Source organism: Phasianus colchicus, chromosome 19 (assembly GCF_987193195.1).
Source record: "Phasianus colchicus chromosome 19, bPhaCol1.hap1.1, whole genome shotgun sequence".
In the NCBI taxonomy this organism is placed as follows: domain Eukaryota; kingdom Metazoa; phylum Chordata; class Aves; order Galliformes; family Phasianidae; genus Phasianus; species Phasianus colchicus.
In genome coordinates this window covers 6,908,458-6,924,462 of record NC_143454.1, presented here as the reverse complement: position 1 = coordinate 6,924,462, position 16,005 = coordinate 6,908,458, and the positions used below count along the sequence as shown (strand labels likewise).

General features: G+C 46.8%; 1 protein-coding gene across 2 annotated transcripts in view; it reads right to left on the bottom strand.

Annotated features, from left to right (window-relative positions):
* Positions 1 to 15,380, bottom strand: part of COL27A1 (collagen type XXVII alpha 1 chain) — a 160,773-nt gene extending 145,393 nt beyond the window's left edge. For both annotated transcript variants that reach the window (XM_090121119.1, XM_090121120.1), the window contains exon 1: positions 15,272 to 15,380. The gene's annotated coding sequence lies outside the window, so the exon portion shown is untranslated. The remainder of the gene's footprint in view (positions 1 to 15,271) is intronic.
* Between the last annotated feature and the right edge of the window lie 625 nt (positions 15,381 to 16,005).

Genomic DNA, 16,005 nt, shown 5'->3' with positions numbered 1-16,005 from the left:
GCGAGCACGTCTCCAAAAGTTTCTATCAAGCTTGGATTTTTAACACATCCCATCCCCTCCCCCCCCCAAGTGCTCATGTTTTCATAGCAACCATTTCTCCAGTTCATTTTCCAAGAGCTTCTCCTTTGCACCAAGCTCAGAGCGGAACACGAGTGACGTGAATGCTAAGCAGACTCAGGCTCCAAGGGTTGCCGTGACCTAATGCTGTGCCATTACACAAATGTCGTTGTTAGGAATATTCCAAAGGCTTGGGAAGAGGCTTACAAAAGCTCACAGTGTTCCTGCTGCCCACCAGGAGCGCTGCCTTGATCCGTGGAGGAACCACGCTTGTGCTCCTGCATGGAAAAGCCAAGGAATGACAGCGAACCTCAGAAATGTTGAGGAGAGGTTCCCTCAACCCCCGAGAAGACTGGTTCAGTATGTTATTACCATTCCCTGGAAATTGCTACGTAGACATCACTGGAGCATAACATTTCATCAGGAGCCTCCGAAATATCCCTGAGTATACATGCTGGGCAAGGCAGAAAAAGACCTCATAGGCACAGAAGATCACAGAAAACCTATTATCTGTCTGCAGCACCGAAGCATCGATCTGTCAACACGAAGCCTTTTGGAGAGCATTGCAACCACCCAGTAAATGGGTTTTTGATTAGCCACGGTATTTAAAACAACCACAGACTTCTACGGCAAACGCGGGGCTGCCAGGCAAAGGGTCAGGCCCAAAAAACTCAGCCCAGCTTCATTGCATTCTTCCACTGCTTCTGGGCTGAAGTTCAAGTGAACTTCTTGATGGGGAGATGGGTTTAAGTTTAAAATTGGCAACCCTGCCTGATTTTATCACAAGTCTCATGACGCTCGGCACGTTGCTTAAAACCTCAGCTTTTGGAAACTGGCACAATGAATTCAAGCTCTGCTTACAAACCCCCAACCTCTGCTCCATGTAGGCACGGGACACGAATCCTACGCACACAGGATCCAGAAGGAAAGGACTACACATGATGCTTCATCCGTCTCCTTATTTTTGGGAAACGCACTCACAACTTTTTCAACATCTGGGATTAATAGCTTGTTTCTGGAATAAGAACATGAAAATTTTCTTTCAAAATGGACTAACTTGTTTGCTTTGAAATTTTGGAGATGCTCACTCAGAAAATAAAAAAAAAGCAAAAGAAGAGAAAGGGAAACAAAACAGCAAAGGACGTTGAGATGTCTTTTAAGAAGCAATGAACTGCTTGGTCCATCAAACAAGTGGCTGCATTTTATTCTGCAGTATTTTTTGCTGGACAAAAGACCGTAAGCCAAGGTGCTCCCAGCTGCCAATTGACCACAGGTCGGGCAGGGCGTGGGACAGGACAGCACAAACCCCCCTTCAACTCAATGATCTGCTTGAGAACAGCCTGCAGTCTGACCCCAGGTAATCCCACAGAATCCGCAGCAGCAACTGGACCTGAAGGCAATTTAGGAACAGTGACCACAATTTAGGCTCTAACAGAGCAGTACCTGTGATCTCCTCCTGGCACCTCCACCACCATTTGCTTTCCAGCACTGGTATTATCTTTCCCTTTTCATCCTTCACTTCTCCCCCTCCCTCCTTCCTCATACAGTAGCTCTTTCAGCTGCTCTCAGTAGGTGCTGCTTTACCTAATTAATTGACGACTCAACAAGTGCACTTTCTAATTAAAGTAAATAAGCCCACGCTTGGAACAGTGGCTCACAGTGTTACCCAGCACTCATTCCTCAGGAGCAGGATATTATGGGCTCTACCTCCTATGTGCCAAATTAATGCATTAAACTAATAGAGCAGAAGCAAATAAAAGCTTCCTAGAGCATCACTTAGGAGCGTTATTCTGAAACAAAGCCATTCCCAGTCTTGAATTGCTGAAGCCAATGGGATCATCTGTGTTAGCCAGAAGGGGAAAAAGAACAGCTCTCTTTCAAACCAAAAACTCAAACCCAAATTTCAAACTCAAAGTCCCATTTGGTACTTCCAGTCCTGTTGTTGTAGATGATTTGGATTGGGAAGAACTGAGGGAACAGAATCTCAGGAGGTTCTTTGTTACCCCTTATGGTGTCTGAATGACTCGGTCTGTCCCATAATAACATCCCATATTAAAGACTGCCCTCCTCTTCTGTGCCACACATTTAAGACGGGAATTTTCCAGATAGCCACACCAAATCTTCACCTGTGCTCACCATTTCATCTGCCCTCACCATTCCCATGTACCTGAAGTCATGAGGGTCTCACCCTGCTGTTAAGCCGGCGGTGATATCTCCTCAATGCATGCAATCTAGCGTGCATTTAAACCCAGTTACACCTCTTCCTCCTGCTGTGTGAGGCTGGGAAGGAAGAGCCTTGTTCTAGCACAGGAGCCAGGCACGTTTTGGCTGCTGAGGGAACATCAGAAGTGTTCCCTCCCTGGGAGAAGCCTGCATTCGTGATGTCCTATTTGTCGGAAACGTCAGGACAAGGCTTCAGACACAAAACAGAACAGCGAGGCCAAATGTGTCACACAGTGTTTTCACAAGGAGGAAAAATAAAAACCCCTTTCCCTCCCCCCCCAGTGCAACCAGTTAAATGAAGCAGCGGGGTGCTGGGGAGGTGGTTGGCATCCAGTTCTGAGCACACAGAGGCATCAGCAGTGCCATCTGCATGCCTTGTGAGAACCCCAGCAAAAGGTACATTCCCAAAACAAATCAAACCAACCATCGTCTTCCTCTATTGTTCAAGACTTTTTTCTTTTTTTTTTTTGTAGCAAAAAAAAACCCAACCAACCAAACAAACAAAAAAACCCAACCCAAAATTCAGAGGATCTCAGAATATTCTGAAAACGGTCAAAAGTGCTTCCAAACCAGCGTTTGAGTTGGTATCTGAACTTGTTTCCACAGATGGGCTGGGAGCAGGGCCGTGTTAGTTTAGGCCTTACGTACTTAGAGTTCATTAAGTCAAAAGAAAGCTTTGTGCCTTTGAGTAGTTTTTGGATGAGCTTACAGGTTTCAATAGCCTGGACAGTGCAATGGGGAAGGGCTAACGTGAAAGGAGGAACAGAAGTGCATTGAGAAATGAGTGTGAAAACGGGGTGACAGAGCTGCATTTTGCATCAAGTCACTCTCAGCTTGTTGCAAGCTCCTGGCTTCGAGCAATTAGCTCAGAAATAAAGATTTGTTTGTGTTTTCACAGTCCCTCACTGTTGTGGAAACCAGACAGAAAGCCAAAAAAAATGGGGCTCTTCCCACTGCATTTCCTTCAGCAATAAACACCTTCTTCATTTCTATATATATTTAAAAAGAAAAAAAAAAAAAAAAAAAAAGAACTGGAGCTGAAATCTCATTTAGTTACACACAAAAATCGCACCAAAACCACCCTGCACCAAAACAAACATCTCAATTTTTGGAAACAGCATTTCCAAGAGATCAGGAATGACTTTTCAGCCGCCGTTGCAGCTCTGCTCCGTTTTCAAGAGGAAAGCTGCTCTTTTTCAGCAGGTCGGAAGCCTTAAGTTACCCCTACAAATATGTATCCACTTGCCTTTTTCTGGCTAGAATTACAGCCAGAAGAGAAACAGCAGCTCTGCTCCAGCATCCTGTGCTGTAAGAGGAAGAGGTGAAGCAGCTGAGAGGGAGCACAGTCACACTCAGACCCAGCAGCTCCACCAACTCGCTGCCCTTTATTATTGGGTTAGTCGCTGGAAGCATTACACGAACAGCAACATTTTAGTGGCATTATGCTGTTCATTTGGCTAAAAGCCACTGCCTTTTCCAGATTGTCTTAAAATAACCATTTCCTACTGAAATCTCTTCCTTTCTCCCTGGCCAAATAACAGAAATAGTTGGGTTTGGGGATGCGGGGGAGAAAAGGGCCCCAAGTTGCTTCCAGTTTTTAAGCCCGTGGAAACTGAACATAACGTAGACCAAAGAAAATGACAAAAATCCAAAAGGGTGGACAAGTTCAGTGCTTGTTTTCGTCCCATCCCTGCCAAGGCAGCCAGCAGTTGCCCGTTCTTTCCTTGCTGCCTGGCTGCTGGATGGACGAGCCCTGAGCCGTGGTACCACCACAGGGCGTTGGCATCTGGACACTGCTCTGCTGTCCTGAGCTGATCCTTTTATTCCATGGTCCTCACCTCAAATGTATTTCAGCTGGCTTGGTGGCCTTGCCATGCAAGTAAAAACCTGGATGAATCACCATCAGTTTATACACAGAGGGAGTCACATGTTTGCTGCTGCTGTTTGTCCAGCGTGCCAACACACCCACCCAGTTCTGGGTGTTTCAGCCACTGGAGTCACCAAAAAAAAAAAAAAAACAACAAACCAACCCTCCTCCAACAGGGTGGACTTTCTCACAAAGTTCACTTTATCCTTTGAAATAAAAATCCTCACCTCTCCCTGCGGGTTCTCTCCCGAAAGCTGCCTGCTCACTAATTTTATTATCCAAGCCATATATATTTCCTTGGAAATCCTTTCCATTCATTCAGTGCTGAAGCAAATCATCATCATCATCGGGTTATTTTGGTGCTGTAAACACTGATATTTGCTCTTGCATTGATCTGAAGCATATGGAACAGAAAGTCAGGAGATCCCAACTCAGGATGTGCTTTGGGTTGGGCTGTTTGATGCCTCCTTACCAAACCCAGAAGTGAGGAGCTTCCTATTGTCAAAGCCAGACAATAACTTGGAGTCAGTCAGATCCCGTTCTGTAGGTAGTTATTCCTGCTGCTATTGAAACATGGCCTTGTGATCCTATGGAAATATGGCCCAGAAATCACCCTGAAGCCCCGATGTTTTGTCAGCATCTTAAATAGAGCCAGAATTTTTTTTTTTTAAATCCCTCTGTAGTGGAAACAGAGCTTTGTTCTGCTAACAGTGAGACTGTGAGGCTTGTAGAAGAAAAGAGGATTATCAGTAACAGCTCAACAAAGGCAATGCATTGAAGAGTGACACCTGGACATGACCCAGCAAAGGTGAAAGTGCAGCAGCAAATGTAGAATAGAGATAGCATGTGAAAGAAGCACTGAGAGCTCAATGCAGCCAATGTTTGTGGGACTCATCCTAGGGTAGCAAGCAGCTATTGATGGACACAAAGCATCGCATCCAGCGGTCAGGCTAACAAGCTTGATCACATCAATACAGATCTGCAGAGCAGGCATAGCTCTGGTGAGGTGAAAACAGCCCAAGAGTATCTGAGCAGCAAAAGGTTGTGCTATGAGACAATTGGAAAAACCTAGTGTTAAATCCAAAAGGCACCATCACTGGCTGTAGAAGCCCATAGACTGAAGCCAGTGGAAAAAAAAACCCACACATATAGGGAAAAAGTTATGGCTATATGAGGGTCATTACCCTCTTCCCGGGTGATGCTTTTGCTAGGGATGGGAGCACAAGGCTCAGCAGAGCTGTACTCCACCCTCCTACGCTCTCAGGGTCTTTGACCCACACAACAGAAACTGCCTTCACTCCAAATTAGCATTGCTGATTTTCCTAAACAATGAAAGTTGTGCTCCTGCCATCTGACTTTGCTTGGAGCCACATCACCCTGCCTGCACCACGAGTGCAAAGCGTGGAGCGTGGCACAGAGGGGCTCACTGCCACGTGAGAACAGAACCATCACAAACACTGCGCTTGTACCTCACCTGGCAGGGCTCTGGGGGGGTTCTTCTCCAAGCTAACACAATCTGACCCAAAACAGTGAACAAATGCAGCACCTTCCATGTGACACAAGCAGCAGACAGACCTCAAACCCTGGCTTATTGAGGGGCTCAGGGAAAGCCACAAGCACACAGTGCAGGAGGGGCACCAGCAGTATGTCTGTATGGCAGCTGAGCACAGGTGAACTGCTGCCTGCATGGAGACACAGGGAATGGGAGAGCTATGGGCTCTGGTCACCATCCAGCATGGATTAGGAAACCAACTACTGTCCCCAGGAAAAGCAAAGGCTTCTTGAGCTGCAGCCCTCAGAGAACACTAACACAAATCTCCCAGTTCAGGTCACCTCTCTGCTCTCATCAGGGAGCCTCTTTTTCTTCAAATAAGCAGAGGACTGCTTAGATTGATTCCAGAGTAATGATGTAGGTACGTCAGGGGGCTTTAGGGACACAAAAGGCCTTGAGGAATTGCCAAGCTGCTGCCTCTGGTTGCATCCTGCCTGGACGTCTCCTTCCATCACTGTGCTATTCTGAGCAGCTCACCTGACTGGGGCACACTTTGCTTCCAATCCCACAACAATCAGCCTTGGGACCCTCAGTGAAACAAAGTCTATAAGCCAATACTATTTAGCTGCATCTTTCAGACAGCAAGCGAGCCAACACGGCCATCTCCCACATGAGACAAAGGAGTCTGAACTCGAGGTCTTGCAAAAGCACACATCCATCACCTGACGGAGGACTTTTGGATGTCCTCCATCACTTTGGCATGGCACAACAGCTGGAAATGGCACTGGGATTTGCACCAGCCATTCCCCCTTCCAACCACTCTGAGTCCAATAAAGAGATTTCTTGTCTGGTGGCTGTGCACCCTGCTGCAGAGCTCGATCCCCCAAAACCCATCTTCTCTTCTAGCACTAATTTCCCATGTGCCCTTCCCAGGCTGCTCTGTCTCCTAATCTACTTCTCAGAGACCTTTAAATATATATATTTTAAATTCCAACCAGATTCTTGGACTTGGCAGACAAACCGTGCGTCCCATAAGAGTCATATTTTCTTTGAAAGCCCTGAATGAAGCCTTTATAAAAAACTTCATTAATATTGCTACCTATATGCCTGCTCCCCACTTCCTGTTCAAATCCAAACAGATTCTCCACACAGAAAGACTTTTGAAATTTGCGTATTTACTTCCCCCAAACAGGGAGAGTGTTACTGAGGAGTTTGTGGTAGAGTCAGTCCACACGTGTGTTGTCCTGCTGGAGTTTATAAAAGATGAAGACTTCTATTCATTGGAGATGTATTAAAAAAAAAAAAAAAAAAAAAGATGCAAGAGGGAAGCTCATAAAGCCAGGGAGATCAGGGCTCCGGAGTTCTGTACTTTGGCTTTGGGCCACTGACAGAATTTGGTCCATTTTTGCCATTAGATTATATGACAGTAAAGAGTCATTACACAGTACTGGGTCTATAAGGGTGTTAAGGCTCTTCCTGCCAGCAATAGTCAAAATTAGTAAAAGAGCTGTTTCAAAAGTACCAGAGGTCGTATTCCCCCCATACACACACCATTCTCCTGCATTCAGCAGCAGATGCCCAGCTCTCAACACAAGCCAACCACTGAGCCCCAGGTGTGCCACCCCAGAAACCAAGTCCTGCTCCCACCACAGCCACGGGGTGAGCTCCCTGTGCTGAGAAACGGGTTGGAACCGAGCTGGGATGCAGAGGAAGGAGAACATACCAGAGGAAAACAGAGATCTGACCTCTCGTAACATTGCCATCTTTAAAAGTCAGCTTCTTTCAGGGGGGTCACCGCGTTATCAAAGTTTGAACAGCAGCAATTAACTACAGCCAGAAAAGGGCAATGTGCAGACATCAGGATGGATAAGGGAGAGACAGCCGGACAGTGGGAGCTGCCATCTGGGATGCAGTCCCAGCTCTGTCATTTACCAAGCTTTCAATTTCCCTTTTCCAGCACGAGGCCAAAAGATACGTAACTCTTCGTGAAGAGCTCTGCAAGCTACAGCCTACATGCCATGCCATGCAAGTAATCTCTCTGAAGGCTACTTAAATGTTTAAAATTACTAGTGTTCTAAGTATATCACAATAAAACAGTTAGTATGAGAGGAAGGCAGTTAAATCTTCCAGACTTTAACGTCCACCATGTAAAATGGTCTGCAGGTTGAGCAGCCAGGTGTGCACATTTGCAGACCTCCATTTCCATTTTGTTAGAGCCAGCACAACCCAAAGATGAGACCCAAGAATATGATGTCCCACACCTGGAGTTCTCATCTCCTTTGACCAGGAACAACTCATGGATGGCTTCAGAAATTCTCCTTCGATCAGAACAGTCCAAATTATTGAACTACTGAAGCGTAGTGTGCATTTGGGCAGGTGCCTGGAAGTGGAAAAAATCTTCATTTTAGAAGGCTTAAAGATGGGGGATGTTTTCAACATGTCAACAAGACTTTAAGGGAGCAGTTTGTTTTAAACTGGGCTGTTTTAATTAAAAGGTGGCAAGCAAAGGAAAACAAAATAGGGAAGAAAATCCATGCAAGTTTTCCAGTAGAGAATTAGATCTCACATTATGAGTCGTGTGACCTCTTCTTCCAAAGAAACACCAAAAAAAATTCTGAACAAAGCCCAAAGCATGATTACAGCTTCTCAGGAGAGATGTCAGTTCGTTGAGGTCTCTCTGCTCCTCACCAGGCAGCATTCCCAGGCACAAGGCATCCCTCACACCACCACTGCGAGGGGCTCCCACAATGCAGGGACACGTTGGGGAGCACTCAGATCAAGTGAGATGCCCTGCTGATGAGCAGCAAGAGCACAGTGCAAAGCAATAGAGAGGAACTGGAATTTTCTGGATTTGAGATATGCCTCCAAAAAAAATAATCCCATTGGGAAGGAGGACATTTTCCAACCCGTTCTTGTTTTTAGTTTATTTGTCAAGGATAGTCGCAGCCCACTCCAATTTAGTTTGCGTACATAATCAGAATTAGAATTGCATCAGATTTTGGCTGCAGTGAAGGGATGCAGAGTAGCTGTTTCGACACCACGCAGGGAGAGCTTTATCTTACCCTCTTATCCCAGTGCTTCAACCAACTCACCACGTGGCTTGAGCTTGCTTTGCCTTTGCACCACGAGGCTGGGGAAGAGTTCCTGGGGAGGGCTGCAGGCTCACAGTGCACAGCTGTCATCTGCCCTCAGCTCTGCAGGGAGCTCACTTCCAGTCCCAGGACTTCTGGATTGTTAATGATGCTTCTAACATCACAACACTAAGGAGGAAATTTGTTCCTTGGCAGCTGGAAAGCAGCCCAACCTTCCTCCTCAGGAATCACAGGATGGCATGGTTTGGAAGGGGCCTTCAAGATCATCCAGTTCCAATCCCTGCCATGGGCTGGCTGCCCCCATCCCCATCCATGGCCTTGGGCACCTCCAGGGATGGGGCACCCAGAGCTCTGGACAGAACAGCCAGGGCCTCAGGGCCCTCTGAGTGAAATACTTCCTCCTAATATCTGACCTAAGCCTCCCCTTTTTAGTTTCAAACCATTCCTCCTTGTCCTCTGACTCTCTGTCTATGTGAAAAGCTGCTCTCCCTCCAGTTTATGAGCTCCCTGTAAGTACTGTAATGCCACAACATTGTCTCCCCAGATCCCCACAGAATTACAGAAGGACAACAGTGATTGGAAATAGCCCTGAAAACCTCCTTTCTTCTATTACATCCTTAACGTTAGGGATTATGTTGGAAGATGCTCTTAAGTTTAATCAGAAGGTCTCTTAGGAGCACAGGTTTCAACACGTAGCACTCCCATATCAGAGTACCACAATAGCTACCCATGACACAAGCTCTGCCCCAGCATTTGGGATAGGAAATAACACAGCAGATTCAAACAGCTGCCATTTGGGGTAAATGTTCAGTTTCTAATGGGAACCCACCGTGATGAGAGAGAAAACTCCAGTGCTATCTAATGCTTTGAAAGCATTGAAGTATCGTGGGCACTAACATCTCAGCAGAGAGCATGAGAAGGGCAAACACCCACATGCAGCATAGCCAAAGATCATTGTTTAAAAGCACTCCACAAATAAAATGTTCAAAGATTAAGAAGTTTGTGATTTTTTTTTCCCCTCTTTTTTCTTTTTTTGGGGGGGGAAAGGAAGAAACATCTGTGGGAAGTATTTATGAGACATATAATGCACCTCACATAGCACCCTAAGGGCCATCTTCAGGGTGGAAAATAAAGCTTCCATACTAGGAGTTTGTTAACATTGTGGCAGGAATCGCATGCAAACACAAAAGCTCACTTGTTCTGTAACGACTTGCTGAGATAAGTGTCCCTTATCAGCAATACTGTTTTCTTTTGGAAAGGAAGGGACTCTGTGTGTACAAGCAGGGGATGGAAGTCAATGAAAACAGAAGGCTGGAGAGGTCTGAATGGGTATTTTGTACTGTAATTCTAGCTTGGGGCTGCTTTCTTGGGTGTGGAAATATCAAACCCTGACCTCCCACTGATGGTCCTTGGCAGTGGGATAAGTCACTCATTTATTTTTACTCAGCCACAAAGCTGCTGTGTAACATGGCAAGGTCCTTGCAACGCTACACTGGCCCAATACATCTCCCAGGCAAACAGCACCCAGCCCTCACATGCCCCTGCCCAAAATATCACTGAGCCTGAGCCCACAACCAGGTGAGCCCCACAGCACTCATCAGGCAGCTCTTTCAAACCGGGAAGAAAAGAGGATCTGTGCAGAAGAAGGTTGGGGTGGGAGAGGTGAAGGATACCGTAGGCATCCTCTATTATAGCCAACAAAGCCCTCAGTAGCAGGGACCTTTGGTGGTGCAGCTCTCCTGCTTATAACCTGGGAACCCAATATAGCCCAGGTTGAAATTAGTTGGAAGCATCACATACACAGGAAAAGCTAGGTGTGCTGGAGCTTTCCACTATATAAAGCAGTCACAACATTCCTTTAAATGAGGAGGAAGGAAGGGTCTACAGGGGGGTAGTGACCATCTCTCATCTCAGGCTTGCTCAACAGAAAAGCAGCTGTGGGCTCTTCTAGGGCTTGGCTCAGGCCTGCTGCCATCCACAAGGAGTTCTGGCTTGGTCTCAGGCTGCTTTAACACCAGAGAATGCTCTGCTATGGGCTGACGTTACATTTAATAAAGTGAGAACCTACATGGAAGAGCTCAGCTTTTCTCTTGAGCAATGCAAACTTCAGATCTTAACATATGGCATCAAGATTCGGGATAAGTGAGGCAAGAGCATGACCACAGAGAGTTCTAGTCAAGTCTCATCAGAACAGAAATAGTCTCAGCATCTGTATGCCCACAGCAGAGCACTTCAGACCTCTCTGCTGCAGTCAGAGGCCCTAATTGCTCTCATCACAGTGATGGACATGTAGGAGGCTGCAGACCCTGACACCTCTGGTTTAAATAAAAGGAAAACAGTTTTGATCACCATCAGCACATCAGTTAACACCTCATTTCCCCACTGGTTTCACATACACAGAGTACAAAACTGGAGAAAAACTTCCAGCATCACCCTGTCAGGTGACAGAAGTCAGCTCACTGCAGCCAAGTCAGTACAGATAACTGGCCAACACACCAGAGCCAAAATTTACCTCTCATCTGCAAGGCTGCTCAACTCCACTCCACCTCCAGAGCAACCTGAGCTGGAGCATCCTCTGAGCCATCCATCAGGACGTGACTTTCTTTGACCTGTGTCAAGTACAGCCAAAAACATTTCTGCTTGTCCATTGCTAATTCAGCCACTAATACCTACACAGACTCCGTTCCATAAACAAGTCTGAAGCCAGACAGGGGGATCAAGGGATTTTGCAGGATTCATCATTTCAGCCAAGGAATGCTCCATCACCACTGACCATAAACAAGAAATTAAAAAATTGAGGAAATGACAATCACCAAGAAGGCACTCATGCAAAGGAATGGTTGGAGCTTGATGCAATTGTCACCTTTGGACACATTTCTTTCTGACATGGATTCTGAACTTCTGAATCTAGAAATCATGGAAAGGCAATCATGAAAGAAATGGGTTTTAAATGAGTAAAGGCAAATTCCCTGAGATGGAAGTCCTCCTAACCAAGCCTAGAATGTCTCTGTCAGAAAACTTGCAAGCAGGAAAGAACAAACTAGATGCCCCCAGCGACTCCACATCCATCAGCCAGCTGGATATATGTATATATAGGGAGCAGCTTCTGGCTGGGGCAGGACAGGGGATGGGAGGAGGCTGTCAGACCAAACCAAGGGCTGCTGTGTGCTCAGCACTGACCAGTGCATGGTGGTGCTAAACATTAGAAGCCCATGTACTTCTGGGCATCTCGTTTAATTGCGTTTTATGGGCAAGTTTATGGAATTTGTTGGATAAACTCTGCAAGTAGGCTGACAGGAGGCTTTCTGTTGGCTGGCTGGCATGCAACAAGATGGCTTGTTGAGGCCTTCTGGCTATAAACCAGGAGCAACAAGAAACACAAGCTTTCTGGTGCAAACTTCCTCCCTTCAGTGTGACTTTGATGGTAAAAAAATAAGGCTCCACAGTGCAGAGGTGACAGAGTGTGCTTATGCACTTTGAGGCAGGTGGTGGAGGAGCTGAAGGATGATGTGCAGGCATGCTAAACACACAGGCAGGAGTGCACACTGCTATCTTGGCTGAAAGCCTGCCAGGGCATATCTGTCCATGCAATCAAGGCAGTGGAATTAAAAGCTCAGGACACGAGAGGCATAGAGGAATAAGCAAGCTTCTCTGTCTCCACGTAGCTGGCATCTGTTTGGAGAGCTACGAGAGGCTGAGAAAGTTCATCTAAGTTAACTTATCAAGTCCTTCCACTTATCTGTCTTGTCTCAGCTCTGCAAAGCAAGACTTCATGGGAACTTTGAGAAGTTTGCTTAGTGTTTGACATCACAGAGAGACATTTCAGCAGATGCAGACAGCACTAGTTTTTGCACAAAGCATTTTACTCAGCAAGACAAAACATTTACATTTTGCAGCCAGTTCTTGAGTGACAGCCAGTCTGCCCCCCCCAGTTGCTGCGGTGGGTAAAGGCACAGGACCCCTGGATCTTTGGTCTTCTGAAGGAAGCTCAGGCATGGCTGAAAATTCAAACTGTGCTCTTGGAAAAGAGCAAGAACCACCACTTCCTCACAACCTGAAGGGATCTGGAGAAGTTCCCAAGCAACAAGTGCAGGGAGTTGCATCCTGGGCACTGCCAGCAGTCTGTTAGAGAAGAGTAGCTGAAGACACCACTGTCACAGCAGTGGTGAGCAGCAGGAGCCCTGGCTGCCAGGTCACATCATCTTCCCATCCCAGCATTCCTACCGAGCAACAGCACAAAAGCAGGGAAACTCCAAACCTGCTCAGCTTGGTGCCTTGAGCAATTCTTCTCAGCTTTAAGTGTGGTACCTTCACCTCTCCTCCCATTGCTTGGCCATTTCTGGGGAGCTCCTGGAGAAACCAACAGCTCTAGTTCATCTCCTTAACACAAACTGATGGCTGACCCACTTTGCCCTGTTTTTCCTCCAGCACAAGATTGGGTCATTCATTTATGGAGGCCTTGCCCAAGCAATGGAGCTGAAGGGGACTCCACAAAAACAGTGCTGTGGTGGGTGGGTGTCTCAGCATCCTGCTTAACCTGCCCCTTCTTTTCAGAAGACAATACCTTTGACCCACACTCAGTTTGTGATTCATAGCAATGTTGGATTATTTTCTGCAAAATCAGAGCCCAGAAAGTATTCCCTGCTGCAATCCCTCAATGGACTGCTCCCAGATATACATATATACACACACATGCACTCGTCCATGTTTTTAGGGAATCACTCAGGATTTGGTTTTCATTTAGGAGGGATTATTTCAAGATCAAGCTGAAAACCATCTTCCAGCATTCTTGAAACCCTTCCACTCTTCTGTTACTTGCAATGTTTCTATGTCCTACTCTATTGTTCAGTTCAATAATGAAGATATGAAACAGTTCTAAAACCAGGACAAAACTTCAAACTTTTTTTTTTTTTTAAACCACCTTGGAACATGATTACAAACCTCTCGTATGGGAGGTTTGAAGGACCTCCAGTGTGGTGATATTCTCCAGAAAATAACTCGGAAAAATGAACTACTTTATGCATACCATGCCACATTGCAACCACACGTTTTTTGTAGCTCACTCACAAGATCACCACGTTACAAAACATTAGAAACCTTATCTACAAAGTCAGTCACTGCTTCTCTTCCCATATTCCTGAATCAAACCTGCTTGTTTTAATGGGGTGTGTTTCTGAGAAGGCCTTGATATCCAGAGGGTAACTCTGGGCAGGCACAAGCCATTCCTCTAGTCCAGAAAACAGGTAAGCTGCAGTGCCTATTTTCCCCTCCACTTTTCAAAGCTAAGTACAGGGTTAGCCTTACAGTTCTGTAGCCTCACTCATCCTCAGGAGCCCTTGAAAGGAGTCAGGAACAAACTGATGCTCGAACGAGGCACTGTTCTGAGTGCTTCAGGGTATTTTATGCCAGGCAGTTATCTAAATACCTCCAGAGTGAGCCCACTCCCTCGTTGATACCTGTAGAGCATTAAGTGGAGTAGCAAAAGCACAGGGCAGCTCCCAGTTAACTGGGATTATATTCCCAATGTTTCCTTTGCATTTACACCCTTTGCATGTCAGTCTTTAACAAACAATGGCGACCGAGTGAGACAAATGACAAAAATCACTGTGATCTGGGAGGTATGCAGAGATACTGGTGGCCATATGTTCCATCTCCAAACGCTACATGAGTTATGCTTCCCATCAAAGGCTGCTGCTCTGGAAGCCTCTTCTACCCAGTTTAAACCTAAGCAGTCTCAATCTCTCTGCTCCCAGCTACAGCAATGAGAACAGCATCTCCTCGCTGGGAGAAGGGTGTGATCTGTGGTCAGGGAGGGGCAGCCAGGACATGACATACACACAACCCACAGATCCCATCCAAACCGCAGCCATTCATGTGGAAGCAGCCCCACAGTGCTCAGCTTGCTACAGCACAGGGCACACGGCTCCTCTGGAGTGCTGGAGAAACACCACAGAGCCACAACAGTACCATGACATCTCCCCATTGCCTTTACGTTTATACTTTCTTTTCCAGCTGTGCTTTGGTGCCCACCATCCATGGGCTCCTGCAGAACTTTATCCTCAGTGCCAAGTGATGGATGCAGGCAGCCCGACACGGTTGGATGTTTTCAGCCTGGTCTGCACACACCTGGACACAAGCCAGCAGCACTCCCACACTTTCCCCTAGTTGCTAATCCCTCTCCTGCAATGAGGCTCAGCCCAAACCTCTGATGAACAGAAGGCCAGTTCACAACCACCTCCACCAGCATTTAATCCTTAGCATCTTCTTCCCTTGTGGAACACATCGAGCCATTTTGGGTTACTTCACTACCATCACTCTCCCACCTACGTCCTGCAGCACACACACAGCTCCCCACCCAGCCCTACCATTCTCCATTTCTCCCCCTCTCTTGCCCCCTGGGAAGCCTCCCCATCAAACCTCCAGTTGTGCTGTGAGCCAGCAGCCTGCCCACAGCCACAGCTTGCTGCCTTGCTCCCATATTAGACCTAAGCAGAGCAGTGCTCCCTGCCCTGAGAAGTGGGGCCCCTTGCATTCTCTCACCCTGCTGAAATCCCAGTTGAGATCCTTGTGCTCACAGCCTGGTTCCTGCAGCCCGTCCTCAGACTTGGCACACAGCCTCACCTCACTACGTATCTGCCCGCAGTGGTGCCATTGAGATTTTGTTTAATCTGTTTGCTTTTCCAAAGTAATACCTCCTCCTGCATTCATCTTCTGGTTTTCTCATCCGCATCAAAGCGAAGCCACTCCTGTGCGCTCTCAAGGACCCATCAGACTGCCCAACCACAAACAGCAGCAAAGCACACCCCTTCCCACCCTCAAAGCCCTCTCAGCTCTTTCCTATGCTATCTCAAAAGCCCTGAGAACAGCTGGGCTGCTGGTGCCCCAAGGCCATCACGTCTCCTGCAGCTCCCTGCCCTGCTCCTGTTTGCCCACACCTTATCACAGCCCAGGGCAGCGCTAGGCTGAGGTACAGACCATCACTTTTCTCACCCAGCTCCTCACTGCACAGCCGTAACACAGCTGATAACCTACAGCTTAGGAAGATTCGTGCATCCCAACAACCCCAAATTTCTTCCATTTCATCTTTCCAAAGGAAAAAAACACAATTTCTTCTAACAAGGCCAGCTTTTACAGACCCTCCAGCTCTTGTTACGGAAAATAAGTGGAAACTCCTGGCAGGGGATTATACTTTTTGTTGTTTTTTTCCTTCCCCCCCCCAATATATGAGCAAAAGCATATATTATATTCTGCCTACATAGACTTTGCCAAAAAAA